The sequence below is a fragment of the Conger conger genome, chromosome 11 (genome assembly GCF_963514075.1).
Source record: "Conger conger chromosome 11, fConCon1.1, whole genome shotgun sequence".
NCBI classification, from domain to species: domain Eukaryota; kingdom Metazoa; phylum Chordata; class Actinopteri; order Anguilliformes; family Congridae; genus Conger; species Conger conger.
Genome location: NC_083770.1, coordinates 15,632,253 through 15,647,252, shown reverse-complemented (window position 1 = coordinate 15,647,252; position 15,000 = coordinate 15,632,253). Strand labels below are relative to the sequence as shown.

The 15,000-nt window shown below is 48.2% G+C and overlaps 1 pseudogene; it reads left to right on the top strand.

Moving 5' to 3' along the window:
• The window catches only part of LOC133140036 (CUGBP Elav-like family member 4), a 74,877-nt pseudogene that overhangs the window by 52,715 nt on the left and 7,162 nt on the right, over positions 1 to 15,000 (top strand).

Genomic DNA, 15,000 nt, shown 5'->3' with positions numbered 1-15,000 from the left:
CAGCAGTATGCAGGTCTGTCACACAGCGTGTGTGTGTGTGTGTGCCTGAGAGTGTGTGTGTGTGTGTGTGTGTGTGTGTGTGCCTCAGAGTGTGTGTGCATACATGTGCGATGTGCATGTGAATTTGTGTGTGAATGCGATGCGTGCAGGTGCATTGCAGTGTGTGTGTAAGTTCCTGTTTCTGCAGCCATTTTACTGCTTTTATTTGTGAGTGGCTGCTTGTGTTCGGGTGTCAGGGGGGTTCATTAATGCGCGTGAAAAATCACTGCGGTGGATCTGATGCACTGCCTGTGTGTGTGTGTGTCTGTGTGTGTGTTTGTGTGTGTCTGTGTGTGTGTGTGTGTGTGTGTGTGTCAGCAGCCTATCCCACTGCATATGGACAGATCAGCCAGACTTTTGCCCAGCCACCTCCCATCATCGCCCAGGCAACAGAGAGAAGGTGAGACTGAACACACATGTACACACTCACACACACACACTCTCTCACACTCTCTCTCTCTCTCTCTCTCTCACACACACACACACACACACACACACACTCTCTCTCACACACACACACACACTCACACACACTCTTCATACTCTCACACACACACACACTTACACACACACTCACACTCATACACATATACACACATATTATCTGGTTTTCTTCCGTGTCAAGACAATTCAGGTTTTTTTTTTTAAGGCTGAAGGGCATGGCCATGGGGCTGAGTTTATTTTTTGTCTTTTCCTGTCCTCCATTCCCTTCTTCTTTCCCTCCTTTTCTATTTATCACCTTGTTTCCTTTCTTCCTTCTCTTTATTCATACACCGTCCCCTTTAATATTTGTATATCTCATTTTTCTTTGTGCCTGTCTCTCTATTCCCCGTAACCGTAACCATCTCTCCATCATAAACTCCTCTGTAATCTTCTCTTCCGCAATGCTCCTTTATTCCCCTAATATCTCCTCTTTCTTTCCCCTCTCACTCTGTCTTTATACCTCCTTTCTGTTTTACATCTCGTAACATACATAATGACCAGAACAGCCTTTCAGCCCAGCAACGCTCGCCTTTCCCTCCCACTGACGTGTTCCTAACGCTTAGTTAAACCTAACAGCAAGATAGCATCTCGCACCATATCCAGCCTGTTCTTCAAAACAACCGGTGTTTCTGCCTCCACCACATGACCTGGCGAGCTATTCCACGCAGTGAAAATACTTCCTCATGTCTGCGTGGAATTTATCCTTCGCTAATCTCCGTTTATGCCCTCTTATCCTCTGTCTCTTCCCCCGATACCCCTCACCCCTCTCTCTCTCTCTCTCCGTTTCTCCCTCCATCTCTCCCCAGGGCCGGAGGGGTGTAACCTGTTCATCTACCACCTCCCTCAGGAGTTTGGAGACGGCGAGCTCATGCAGTCCTTCCTGCCATTCGGTAATGTCATCTCCTCCAAAGTGTTTGTGGATCGGGCGACAAACCAAAGTAAATGCTTTGGTGGGTAAAAACCATAAAACCCAAATTATTATGATTATTATTACTATTCTTATTATTATTATTATTATTATTATTATTATTATTATTTTGTCTTCAGTCTAGCAGAGTTGTAATGAAAGGCAAGGGTCTATTCTAGGGGAACTAGCACCAAAATGTGCAGAAAGCAGGAAAGTAAAAATATGAATTGTAGATGACATGTCAGGATAGGAATAGCAGTAAAGATGAGTGTCTCTTGAAGCCCTTTTTTAATGCTAACCTCTACTTTTGTGCAGGGCGCTGCATGGTTGATTTTTACGATCGGATGAAGAGTTTTAATGTGCCTCTTAATCTTACACTTTCTTTTAGGAATCACCGGACCTACATTTCATTATATCAGCCTAATAACGCTGTAATTACACTGTAATTACCATTGAACATTGTGACAACTGCGATTGCTCCTCAGTCCATTGAGTCAGTCTAATAGCTATGTAATAGCACTGTAATTGCAGCGATGATTACCGCGAGTCCATTTAGCGTGTATTTTATGACTAAATTTGTGCTAATAACCACGTTAGCGCATTGTTATTAAAATTGACCATTGTTACAACAGCAGTCGTTTCTCTACACGTACCTGCTATTGTGGTTTCCACCTCCTGAGTGGTGGCACGGTTCTGCACCGTAATTACACAAACTGTACAGCAGTACTCAGGGAGAGAGAGAGGGAGGGAGGGAGAGAGAGAGAGAGAGAGAGAGAGAGAGAGAGAGAGAGAGAGAGAGAGGGAGAGAGAGAGAGCGAAAGAGACAGAGACAGAGGGAAAGAGAGAGAGTGAGCAAGAAAGAGAGAGAGAGTGAGAGAGAGAGAGACAGAGGGAAAAGGGAGAGGGAGAGAGAGAGAAAGCGAGAGAGAGAGGGAGAGAGAGACAGAGGGAAAGAGAGAGCGAGAAAGAGAGAGAGAGTGAGAGAGACAGAGGGAAAGAGAGAGAGGGAGAGAGAGAGTGAGAGAGAAAGAAACAGAGGGAAAGAGAGAGGGAGAGAGAGAGACATAGGGAAAGAGAGAGGGAGAGAGAGACAGAGGGAAAGAGAGAGGGAGAGGGAGAGACAGAGAGAAAGAGAGAGACAGGGAAAGAGAGAGAGAGGGAGAGAGAGAGAACTGAAGCGGAGATTGCATAACCACGGAAGAGTAATCACTAGGATGTCACGGCAGCAGCTGAAACTCTGGACGAATCGTCTCTCGGGTCCCGCGAATGGATTTGCATAAATTAGCGCCTCCGTTGGTAGCGGGGGGGGGCAGAGCTGTCGGCGGCTGTCACTCTGACATGTGTTAGGCGTCGGCGCGTCTCCGCGACGCGGCGGCCTTCTCGCGGGCCGGGCCATGAGGACGCAGACTCGCCGCATTAAAGACGCCGTTGAGTTTTAGCACGTCAATTAGCTCAAAACAATCACCCGACACGCCTCATGAGGCGATTAAACAGCCGTGTGCGGCTCACAAACGCCCGCTGACAGACGGTCCGTCAGGGCAGACTGTAGACGTGTCTTCTAGAGGGGTAGCTGCATTCTCCCTAAATACGACATGTAAATGGCGGTGGTCGGGCCAATAGGGATGGTCTTTGTGCTGGGCCTTCCCACTTCTGTTCTGTGATGTCATAAGAAGGGCATGGTCCACAGAGTCATGAGTGGCATGTGTACGGCTGGTTGGTTTGATACGTCTTGGTCTGTGTTGTTGTGCCTGTGTCTAATAAGTACATTTTACAGCTCAGTGTTATTAGCAGTCTGTTTATTAATATCGCAAATATGACAATGTCTGCTTCTTTCCTGTTTCTCTGGCATTCTCTGTCACCCATACCCCTCCCTCCTGTTTCCCTCTCCTTCCCTGTCTCTCCACCTCCCTCTCTCTTCGTTTGCCAAATCAACATCGGCTGATCACACAATGGACACGCCTCCCCATGCCCCCTGCCACTGTCTGGCCACACCCCTGCTCATCCTGGCCACACCCCCTGATCGTTCCTTGCCACTCCCCCTGCTCGTTCCTGGCCACACCCCCTGATCGTTCCTTGCCACGCCCACTGCTCGTTCCTGGCCACGCCCCCTGCTCATTCCTGGCCACACCCCCTGATCGTTCCTGGCCACGCCCCCTGCTCATTCCTGGCCACGCCCCCTGCTCGTCCTGGCCACGCCCACTGCTCGTTCCTGGCCACGCCCCCTGCTCATTCATGGCCACACCCCCTGCTCGTTCCTGGCCACGCCCCCTGCTCATTCATGGCCAACACCCCCTAATCGTTCCTTGTCACGCCCACTGCTCGTTCCTGGCCACACCCCCTGCCCCGTTCCTGGCCACACCCCCTGCCCATTCCTGGCCACGCCCCCAGCACATTCCTGCCCACGCCCCCTGCTCGTTCTTGGCCACGCCCCCTGCTCGTTCCTGGCCACGCCCCCTGCTCGTTCCTGGCCACGCCCCGTGTCCATGCAGGCTTCGTGAGCTTCGATAACCCCGCCAGCGCGCAGGCGGCCATCCAGTCCATGAACGGCTTCCAGATCGGCATGAAGCGGCTCAAAGTGCAGCTGAAGAGGCCCAAGGACGCCAACCGCCCTACTAGCCCCCGCCCACAACCACCGCCGGGCTGGGGGGGCGACCAATGGTGGAGCACAATGGGGCTGACAGGTGAGGTACAACTTTGAAGGAAAGATATGGAGAAATTAAACAAATCTGTTTTACAGTGGGACTGTTGCGATGGCTAGTTCACAGTCTGGGGTTTGAACTCTGATGTGTGCCCTCTTTTCTCTGGCAGGTTGAAATGCATGTTGTTTCACTGGGAAACTAAAAACGAAACAAATAAAAAGAACACATTTGGACATATTGAATACTGCGATACAGGAGCAACGATGGCTGCAACTGGCCTGAAATGATCAAATCTACCATCCCTGCTGGACACAGACAACACATAATAACCAAGATGGACACCGTGCAGGGGTGCCTCCGTGGGTAACTGCGGGGTCCGCCCTCAAACCTGTCCACCAATCAGATCTCTCCAAAAACCATCTCCTACCAGGACAATGCACATCTGAAGTCTGCAGTACAAACAAAACAGAAGCAAATAAGAGCAGCATGGAGCGGACAGACACAACAGAACCAGTCCAGACCAAACGAAAACAACAACCAGACAAAACAAAAGAGAAAAGCTCCACAGAGGAAACATAGGTTTTATGCATTTAAAAAAAGGACTTTTTTTTGGAAATGTAAACAGAAAGAACTGTGTTTTTTTTCTTTTTTTTTTCTTCCTAGACTGGAAAGTTATCTTTTTTCAGAGGCGTACACTTTTATCAGGTCGCAGAGACCCGGATCAGCCATCTTTACTTGGAGTGCCTCTCCGTTTCCATGGGACGTTGTTACCATGTTGACTCTTAGCAACAGTCTCCATGGAGTCTTATTCGTCATTCCTTAGCTATTATTGGGACCAAAGGACCGAGCATTTTTATCACTTAAAGACTTAAAGACTTGCGGCTACAGCTCAGTCGGACCATTCCGTTTCTCCTGCCGCTTACGAATAAACGGCTTCGACGACTAAAAAAAAAAATACAAAAAAAAAAAAGAAGAAAAAATATTGTAAAGTTATTATATTGCTGATATGCTTTTTAAAATAAGAACTTGTTCCCTGTTTGATACTTGCAGCTGCTGTACAAGAGGCCAGAGTCGTTCACAAAAGCTTGTCCGCAGTTACAGCTCGATGTCACTCCTAGATTCAGATATCGCCCGCCGTCCCTTTTTATTTCCGAGGATTAAAACAGGTGGGGAGGCTGTGGTTTTCAGTACAGCAGCCACGTGTTTGATAACCTTTAACCCGACAACCATATAAACATCATATCACGTCGACAAGGACAAAAACACAAAAAAACCTTTATATCAACATATGTACAGCAGAACCATACAGGACCTGCAAAAAAAAATACTTCTGTGTATACGAATACATATATTACCCATGCACTTATATGTATATATGCATATGTTTTACACGTGTGTGTGTACATAGAATGGCTATTGAACCTAATATATAGATCTGTAATTTTTTTTGTAGATTTTAGCTGGAATTTTAAACAGTTCTGCTGAGCTGCTAGGATAAAACCGGGAAGATCTGCAATACTGGCAGCTGACAAACTACAGGCATTCTGCTCTTTGCTGGAACGATGTGCTGACTCAGTTGCACATGTACATTTATATGTGCGTCTATGTGTATCTGTAAATATGCTTATGTCATTTGAAACAACAGAACGTTTTCAGAGATGAGTTTCAAAGAAAAAAACAGGTTGTGTGTTCTCTCCTTTCCTCCTCCTCTCTCTGACGATATTTAGGGCTTCTCCTTTCTTTCATTATCCTGCACCCACTAGCATGCACGCACTCACACATACACACACATACATACACACACACACATACACATACACACACACACACACACATACACACACACACACACACACACACACACACACACACACACACACACGCGCGTGGGGCGACATGGCTCAGGCAGTCGTCTGGCAGTCGGAGGGTTGCCGGTTCAATCCTCCGCCCGGGCTGTGTCGAAGTGTCCCTGAGCAAGACACCTAACCCCCAAATGCTCCTGACGAGCTGGTCGGTGCCTTGCATGGCAGCCAATCGCCGTCGGTGTGTGAGTGTGTATGAATGGGTGAATGAGAAGCATCAATTGTATAGCGCTTTGGATAAAGGCGCTATATAAATGCCAACCATTTACCATTTACACACACACATACACATGCACACATAGATACACACATACATACACTCACACATACACACACATAAATACAAACACACATGTACCTGCATTCAAAAGCCTGCACATACATTTTTCACACACACACACACACACACACACACAAACACTCACACATACAGGTCCACGCACTCACACTCACACATACAGGTCCACACATGCACACACGCGCGCGCACACACACACACACATACACACACAGTGACCATGCTGAATGAAAAGGACCTTTCTCAGGGGCACTGTAACCTTAACCCTTAGAAAGGTTTTTTTGGGAGTGTCCTTGTTACGTGCGTTCAATAAAATGCCTTCCAGTTTTCAGTGGCCTTGAAATCCATCTCAAGGTGTAAATTAGACCTGCACATTAATATCACAATTAAGATAAAGGACTTAGCCGTTTTCAGAATAAGATTAGATGGGTGTCCTTCATAATGTTTTTATGAACTCGTCATATCCTAACACCGCATCTGGATACCGACTAGTGTATTTACAGTGCGCGTACGGAAGTGCAATACTGCCACCTACAGGAGACCAGAGCTCATTGTTGATTCCCAGTCATATGCGACAATTTGAGCTGTTTCCTGATTTTGTCGGATGAACAAGATAACTCCACAGCCATTTGGTAGAATTTCACTTTTGTTCTTCAAAGGGTAATAGCATCCTGTGAATTCAGGACCTGTAGCACAGACTTCTGGAATTAAGCCAGTGAATGAAAGTCATCACTCCATATCGATGACACCATCCTGCACAATAACAAGTGTAACTTCAAGCGAGACCGAATATTCATTGTCGGTTAATACCAACACTGTTAACAGTCTCCTGCTCCTGTTTCCACATACTGCACTGTATACACTCAAAGGCTCAAAGGAAATACTGTATTTTTAAATAGTTTTGTAAGGTTTTTTTCTACAGAACTTACATTACATTACAGTCATTTAGCAGATGCTGTTATCCAGAGTGACGTACAATAAGGAGCAGATCAGAACCAGGGACAAGCACGCTGAAAACCCAAGAGGAAAGTACGGTTCTAAAGTCCTAGAGTGATCACATAGATAAAAATGTGAACCCTTGTAGAATAATCAGATAGCTATCAAAGCAGCAATAACATGGTTGGCAGCTAGAACACCTTGAATACTAAAATAATTAAATGAAAATTCAATTATTACATATAGTATACACATACATGGCTAATTATTACAGAACTTTCGGTTCAAGAAAAAGATCCCAGTTTTAAGGAACTGTATGTATGTAAATGGTGCACATTTATAAGGCTGTAAAATGGGTGTGCGTGTTTGCTCCCTCACTCGAGTGTGGGGGGTGGGGGGTCGGGTGAGGCACCTGCGCAGGAAGTGACCTGTAGGGGCAGGAAATGATTAGCTACCTGCTGTTCACACGCTTTTCCTGTAATTGCGACTAATTTCTCTCCTGCTCAAAACTCATATCAACCCCCAGCCCCAACCCCAAGGGCCTTTCCCTCCACCATCAATCAGGACACGCTAAATTATTCACCGACACTTCCTCAAACACCACTTCTTCAGGGAGCAAGCAAATCTTTAAACACCTCTAATTCCAGGAAGTTACAACAGAGAGGCACATTAATCAACTGTGGGGGTGAGGTACGGCCGTTGTGACCTGCAGTCAACCCCAATGCAAAAAGGTATACACTCAGAGAGCACTTTATTGGGTATTTATTAGACTAATATTTTAGACTTATTGGTGTTCTGCTGCTGTAGCCTGTCCACTTAGAGGTTTGACGCATTCAGAGATGCTCTTCCGCATAACACTGTTGTAATGTGTGGTTATTTGTGTTACTGTCACCTTCCAGGGTCACAACTGATAGTAGCTGTTAATACACCACCAGTTAGAGGACGTGCCTACATAAACCTACAACATAAACTGAAGTTCCATAGCAGGGACAATAGGGAGAGAATGAGAATGTATGAGGATTGAGATTTAGATGTAGAATAAATATGAAAATCGGTTTCAGAATTGGCCATTGGCCAATTGGCCGTGGGACTTCAAATAATGACATGACCCAGGTATGATTAAGCAGGTATCTCAACTTGTTTCTGGAAAGTTCCTAGGCAGTGTGAAGGCTCCCAGCTCAGCAGTCTCCACAAACGTGCGGGACTTCTTTCAGAAAGCGAATGAAAGAGATCTACTGTGCTTTTTTCCCGGTTTGTGTCCCCTCAGAGCAGCCACACAGCATGCGGAAACAGCCTTTAGTCAAAAGCAACACCTCATGTGAAGAACGGTTAGCATAAACTCGGCAACACATGCACAGCAAACACACTCCGGGCGTTAGCATAAACTGTATTACACATGCACAACAAACACTCTGGTGTTAGCATAAACAGTGCAACATATACACAGCAAACGCACTCTGGCCGTTAGCATAAACTGTACTACACATGCACAACAAACACTCTGGTGTTAGCATAAACAGTGCAACATATACACAGCAAACGCACACTGGCCGTTAGCATAAACTGTACTACACATGCACAACAAACACTCTGGTGTTAGCTTAAACAGTGCAACATATACACAGCAAACTCACTCTGGCCGTAGCATAAACAGTGCAACATATACACAGCAAACACACTCTGGCCGTTAGCATAAACAGTGCAACACATACACAGCAAACACACTCTGGCCGTTAGCATAACAGTGCAACATATACACAGCAAACACACTCTGGCCGTTAGCATAAACAGTGCAACATATACACAGCAAACACACACTGGCCATTAGCATAAATAGTGCAACATATACACAGCAAACACACTCTGGCCATTAGCATAAACAGTGCAACATATACACAGCAAACACACTCTGGCTATTAGCATAAACAGTGCAACATATACACAGCAAACACACTCTGGCCGTTAGCATAAACAGTGCAACACATACACAGCAAACACACTCTGGCTATTAGCATAAACAGTGCAACATATACACAGCAAACACACACTGGCCGTTAGCATAAACAGTGCAACACATACACAGCAAACACACTCTGGCCGTTAGCATAAACAGCGCAACACAAACAGTGTAAACACACTCTGGCCGTTAGCATAAACAGTGCAACACAAACAGCGTAAACACACTTCACGCGTTATCATAACTGTACAACACACGCACAACAAACACACTCTGCGTTAGCATAAACTATACAACACATATACAGCAAACACACTCTGGGAGTTAATATAAACTGTACAACACATGCACGACAAACACTCCGGCCGTTAGCATAAACTGTACAACACATGCACACTCTGGCCGTTAGCATAACAGTGCAACACAAACAGCGTAAACACACTTCACGCGTTATCATAAACTGTACAACACACGCACAACAAACACACTCTGGCGTTAGCATAAACTATACAACACATATACAGCAAACACACTCTGGGAGTTAATATAAACTGTACAACACATGCACGACAAACACTCCGGCCGTTAGCATAAACTGTACAACACATGCACACAAACACTCCGAGTGTTAGCATAAACTGTACAACACATGCACAACAAACACTCCGAAGGTTAGCATACCAGCGCTAACGCCGTGCCATTCCTGTCCACCGGGATACAATCGATCCTTCACCGTGATTTATGACGATACGTCTCTATATACACGCATCAGAAATGCAAACGGTCACTCTAGCAATCAGGCTGAGCTAGTGGAGGTTTCACTGTGGGGGCAGAGAATGGTGGGGGGTCTGATGCTTTTGCACATAGTGCTCCTCCCAGGTAGCATGGGGGGGGGCTGAATGCAATGGAAGGTGCACATCACACTGAGACAGATACTGCTGAAGAATTATTGGTTGAGCAACGAAGCCAAAAACACAAAAACCTTGCATAATAAATGGAGACAAGGCTGTTTTTTTGTAGTTTTTTTTAAATAGAAACACAAATTGAGGTGTAGTTTCTGAAATTCGCAGAAAACAGCCAGTGAAACCTGCATAGTAAAATATCCAGTGTGAATTCAGCTCAACCAGAGTCCAACAGGGACCATATGTACTCTGTAAGTGTTGATTTAACCCTGATTACTTTGTAAAACTGCTGATGGGTGCAGAAGAGATGGGGCCATGAAGAGGTGCTGCTGGGGACCCAAAAACACAAAAACGGCCGAGAAAACTAAAAGCGTAAAGTTCCAGGATGTACTCAGAGCAGACAAAGATGGGAGAGACAGCTATATGGCACTGAATTTAGAGAGAGGCTTTAGGCTTGGGGAATACTAGCACACACCTCACAACATTTCCTGCAAAGATAAAACTTTTATTCAGCCACATACTCTCCCCCAGACACCCAGTGCACTTAACACAAAAGAAAAAAATCAAAATGCATATCTAATGCTCATTTCAAAAGATACTGCATGATCAAGTATAAAATACTTTGAGTTTTAGAAAATTATTATTTTTGGCCGTGAGCTTCTTTTGTTTCATTTCAAATGATATATGAAGCATACTTCTGAAGTATCTTATTTAAGGATACGTACATACGTTCAGACATACACAACACAAGCAAACAAACACAAACAGTATAAAGTGCCTAAAGATATTTTTGTGCTATTACACAATTTTATCCAAATAACAGTTTGACTGTTAAAAGTGGTGTCATAACTATAAACACGCAGCTTCAATATCGGATAAATTTGCACGTGCCAATCGCATCCAAGCATCACAACCGAGAGTGGACACCGCCTCCTGAGGGCCTGCCACTGTAATTGGCTAAAGCAGATGACAGACAGAGGCCAGCAGCCACTCAGGTCCAGGAAAGACAGGCTGTTAATGCTGGTCACCAGGGTCATGACCGTCGCCTCGGGAAACGTCACAGCGGGTCATGCTGAGGTCGCGCAGGCACTGCAGAGGGGTGGGGGCGGAGGGCGCAGGGGGTCTGCAGCGCACCAGGCGGAAGACGTCGTCCAGCGGACAGGGGAGGGCGGACAGAGACACCTTCTCCAGCAGGGGGGACCCGCCCAGTAGGGCCACTAGCGCCCACTTCAGGGCTCGCCAGGACATGACTGCGCTCTCCTGCCTCTGGTCCAACAGGAAGCTGCAGAACACAAGAGATTTCACATTCCTCAAAGTAACAGCTTAGCCAATAAATCTCAGGAGTGTTTTTTCAGTGTCTAAAAGGTCAAGGGAACAGTCCAACAACAAAAATATAGACAATATCTACGGGCTACATGCTAACTGTGCTAACAGTGCTAACACCCTCGTGGTGTCAACCAGGGCTGCCCAACCCTGTTCCTGGAGACCTACCATCCTGTAGCTTTCACTCCAACCCTAACAAAGCGCACCTCATTCAACGGCTCGAGATGTGGAGCAACTAATCAGTAGAATAATGTGTGCTCAGTTGGTTGATAACCTGCAGGAGAGTAGATCTCCAGGAACAGGGTCGGGCAAACTTGCTAAGCAGTTGAATGAGGCGTGCTTTGTTAGGGTTTGAGTGAAAACCTACAGGGACAGTAGATCTCCAGGAACAGGGTTGGGCAGCCCTGCTCTAGCTGTTGAATGAGGTGTGCTTTGTTAGGGTGGAGTGAAAGCCTACAGGACAGTAGATCTCCAGGAGCAGAGTTGGGCAGCCCTGCTCTAGCTGTTGAATGAGGTGTGCTTTGTTAGGGTTGGAGTGAAAGCCTACAGGACAGTAGATCTCCAGGAGCAGGGTTGGGCAGCCCTGGTGTAGTCTTACTCACTTGAGCTTCAGAGAGTGGAGCAGGGAAGGCGGGGCACATCTCTGAGGTGTGCTTCTACATCTTCCTCGCCTCCTCCTCTTCCTCCTGCTCTTCAGCGTGCCGGGGGGCTCGGTGTGGATGTGGAGGGTCTTCAGCTTGGGGCAGGCACGGATGAGCTGGAGAAAGGAGGCGTTGCCGTCCATCCGAACGCCCTCCAGAGTGAGAGAGGAGAGAGAGGCCCCCACGGGCTGTATGACGGGCAGGCCCTCCCGCAGGTCCCCGGCCAATTGGAGGGAGAGGCTGTGCAGCTGCCCCGCCCACTGAGCCATGGCCCGGGCGCCGTGGCGACCCGGCCCCTCCTCCCCGGTGAGGGCGAGGGAGCGGAGGTTCGGGCACACCCTGCCGAGCTCCGTCAGGGCCCCACACGACACGCCCTGGGCCTCCTGCAGAGACAGGGTGATGGCCTGCTTTTCGGGGTCCCCCTTCCCGGCTCCTCTCTGTCCTCGCTCAGAGGCGTGTTCCGGCCCACATTCCTCCCTGAGGCTCCTTCACACCCCCTCCTCCTCCGCCTCCTCCTCGCCATCATCCTCCTCCTCGCTCTCGCCTGCTGGCCACCCCTCCTCCTCCGACAGCTCCTCTCTCTCCTCCTCCCTCCTCCTCCCCTCCCCCCCGAGCTCCCCCCTGACCCTGCGCCCCCACACCTCCCTGAGGCTGGGCACCCCGGCGAAACCGCGGCCCCCCGGGGGAAGTCGAAGTCGCGCCCGGCGATGAGGCGGCAGGCCTCCCCCAGGTCCTCCAGGGCGGCCCGGGTCAGGAGCGGCAGGGCCAGCAGGAGGAAGGCGGCCACCCCAGGCCCGGTCCCCCTCCTCCTCCCCGAAGCCCACGTCCAGGGCCAGCAGGCTCCGGAGCCCCAGGCCCGTGTAGCCACCGGGGGGGCGGTGGGCCAGGGGCAGCAGGTCGGCCGGGGCCAGGCGGTGGCACCGCGACACGTCCAGGTGCTGCAGGGCGGGGCAGCCGCCCGCCATCGTTGCAACGACCGGCCCGTCGCACGGGGTCCCCGCCAGGGAGAGGGAGCGCAGGCTGGGCAGGGCCCGATCAGCTCACACAGGACCGGGGAGCACAGCTGCTGGGCCCCGGAGAGGTCCAGACACAGCAGGGACTGTGTGTGAGTGTGTGTGTGTTGTGTGTTGTGCGTGTGTGTGAGCAGTGTGTGGTGAGTTTGTTTCCCGCGTTGCTTTACCTCAGTGCAAGCATCGCCTGCCTCTCACTGCAGCGACACTGAGCTGTTCTGTGTGCAGCCAGATAACTACAACAATAATATCATAACTTGATTTGTGCAGCGCTTTCTTTAGCATAAGCACTGGAAACAAGTACCGTAAAAATACACACAATGCCCATAAGAGACGACACGTTACTTAAGATCAAATAAAAATATAACATCGATAAATTAATTTAAAAAAATTAAAGACAAAATGGACTGAAAAAGCATAGTATAAATAAATAAAGAACAATAAATTCAGGACTAATTCAGTTTCCTAAGACGCCCCACAGAACAACAGAGGGGGAAAAGGAGAAGGAGCAATGTGGGCTTAAGGGCCTTCATCAAGAGCCCAACACTGGAACCCAACCACTGGAGCCGATCACATTACATTACATTACATTATTGGCATTTGGCAGACGCTCTTATCCAGAGCGACGTACAACAAAGTGCATACCCATAACCAGGGATAAGTTCGCTGAAAGACCCTAGAGGGAAGTACAATTTTTTTTTTTTTTTTTGAGAACAAAGAAACAAACAGAGCAAAAGTGACCAAAGTTAACTATCCAAACACTGCTTACCTAGCCAACTAAAAATACCGATACACAAAGCAAGTCACAGAGACAACAATTAAGGTTCACAGGGAGGTAGGGAGGGATGGGGAGAGGTGCTGCTTGAAGAGGTGTGTCTTCAGCTTGCGCTTGAAGGTGGGGAGAGATTCTACAGTTCTGACCTCAACGGGGAGTTCGTTCCACCACCGTGGAGCCAGAACAGACAGTAGTCGTGAGCGTGAGGTGGAGGTTCGGAGAGGGGGAGGTGCTAAGCGGCCTGTGGAGGCTGAACGAAGAGGTCTGGCAGGGGTGTAGGGTCTGATGATTTTTTGTAGATAAGCTGGGGAAGACCCTTTAAACTGCTTCGAAGGCTAGCACCAATGTTTTGAATTTGATGCGAGCCATGACAGGCAGCCAGTGGAGGGAAGTAAGCAGGGGGGGTGACGTGTGAGTATTTGGGAAGGTTGAAGACCAGACGAGCTGCTGCATTCTGGATGAGTTGGAGGGATCACCTTCCAGGTCCTAGTCTTGCACCTTTGCTGCTAGGCTACAGGCGTGTTCATTGAGGGCAGACGAGTGCAGCTGACCCTGGCGTTTCTGTGTGTTCATGCTGTTTTTTTCTTCAGCAGATGGGAGGAGCTTGTCTCTCCAGCCAATCAGGAACTATGCCCGCCCGGGGAGATATAAAGGTAAACCATTTCTCAACGTTACCATGGCACATCCAAAAATTAATCGCTTCCCAAAAGATCTTTCTGCTGGTTACAGATTTTATTTATGGTCTTGCTTCGGTCTCAAATCTGTGCGCTAACATTAGCTAGCCGATTGGTCACTGCCATTGTGCATTTAGGCAGAGCTACGCTGAATTTGATAAATTGATAGTGTGTTAAAAAGAAAAAAGATAATAAGATCCGAGTTGTGTGCTGTAGCCAGGAGACTGCGGTCTGCGGGATTTTAACGCGCTGGTTTTTGTTTTGAACAGCGCCTCCCAGCCAGCTGGACGACCTGACTCCTGACAGACTGAAGAGGGAGTACGCTGCAATCCCCCTGGCGCAGACGTACGTCCAGCTGCACTGCCTGCGCAGACCGTCTGCGCAGACGGGCCGTTTCACCTGCTCTCTCCCCTCAGGAAACACAGAAGAACGACGCTACACTACAAACAATGACTATCAAATAATCTTTACACTACAGTACAGCTACTGAGCTGATGCTTTATCCAAAGTGACTTTGACAGTTGATTAGAGTAAGCAGGGCAATCCCTTCCTGG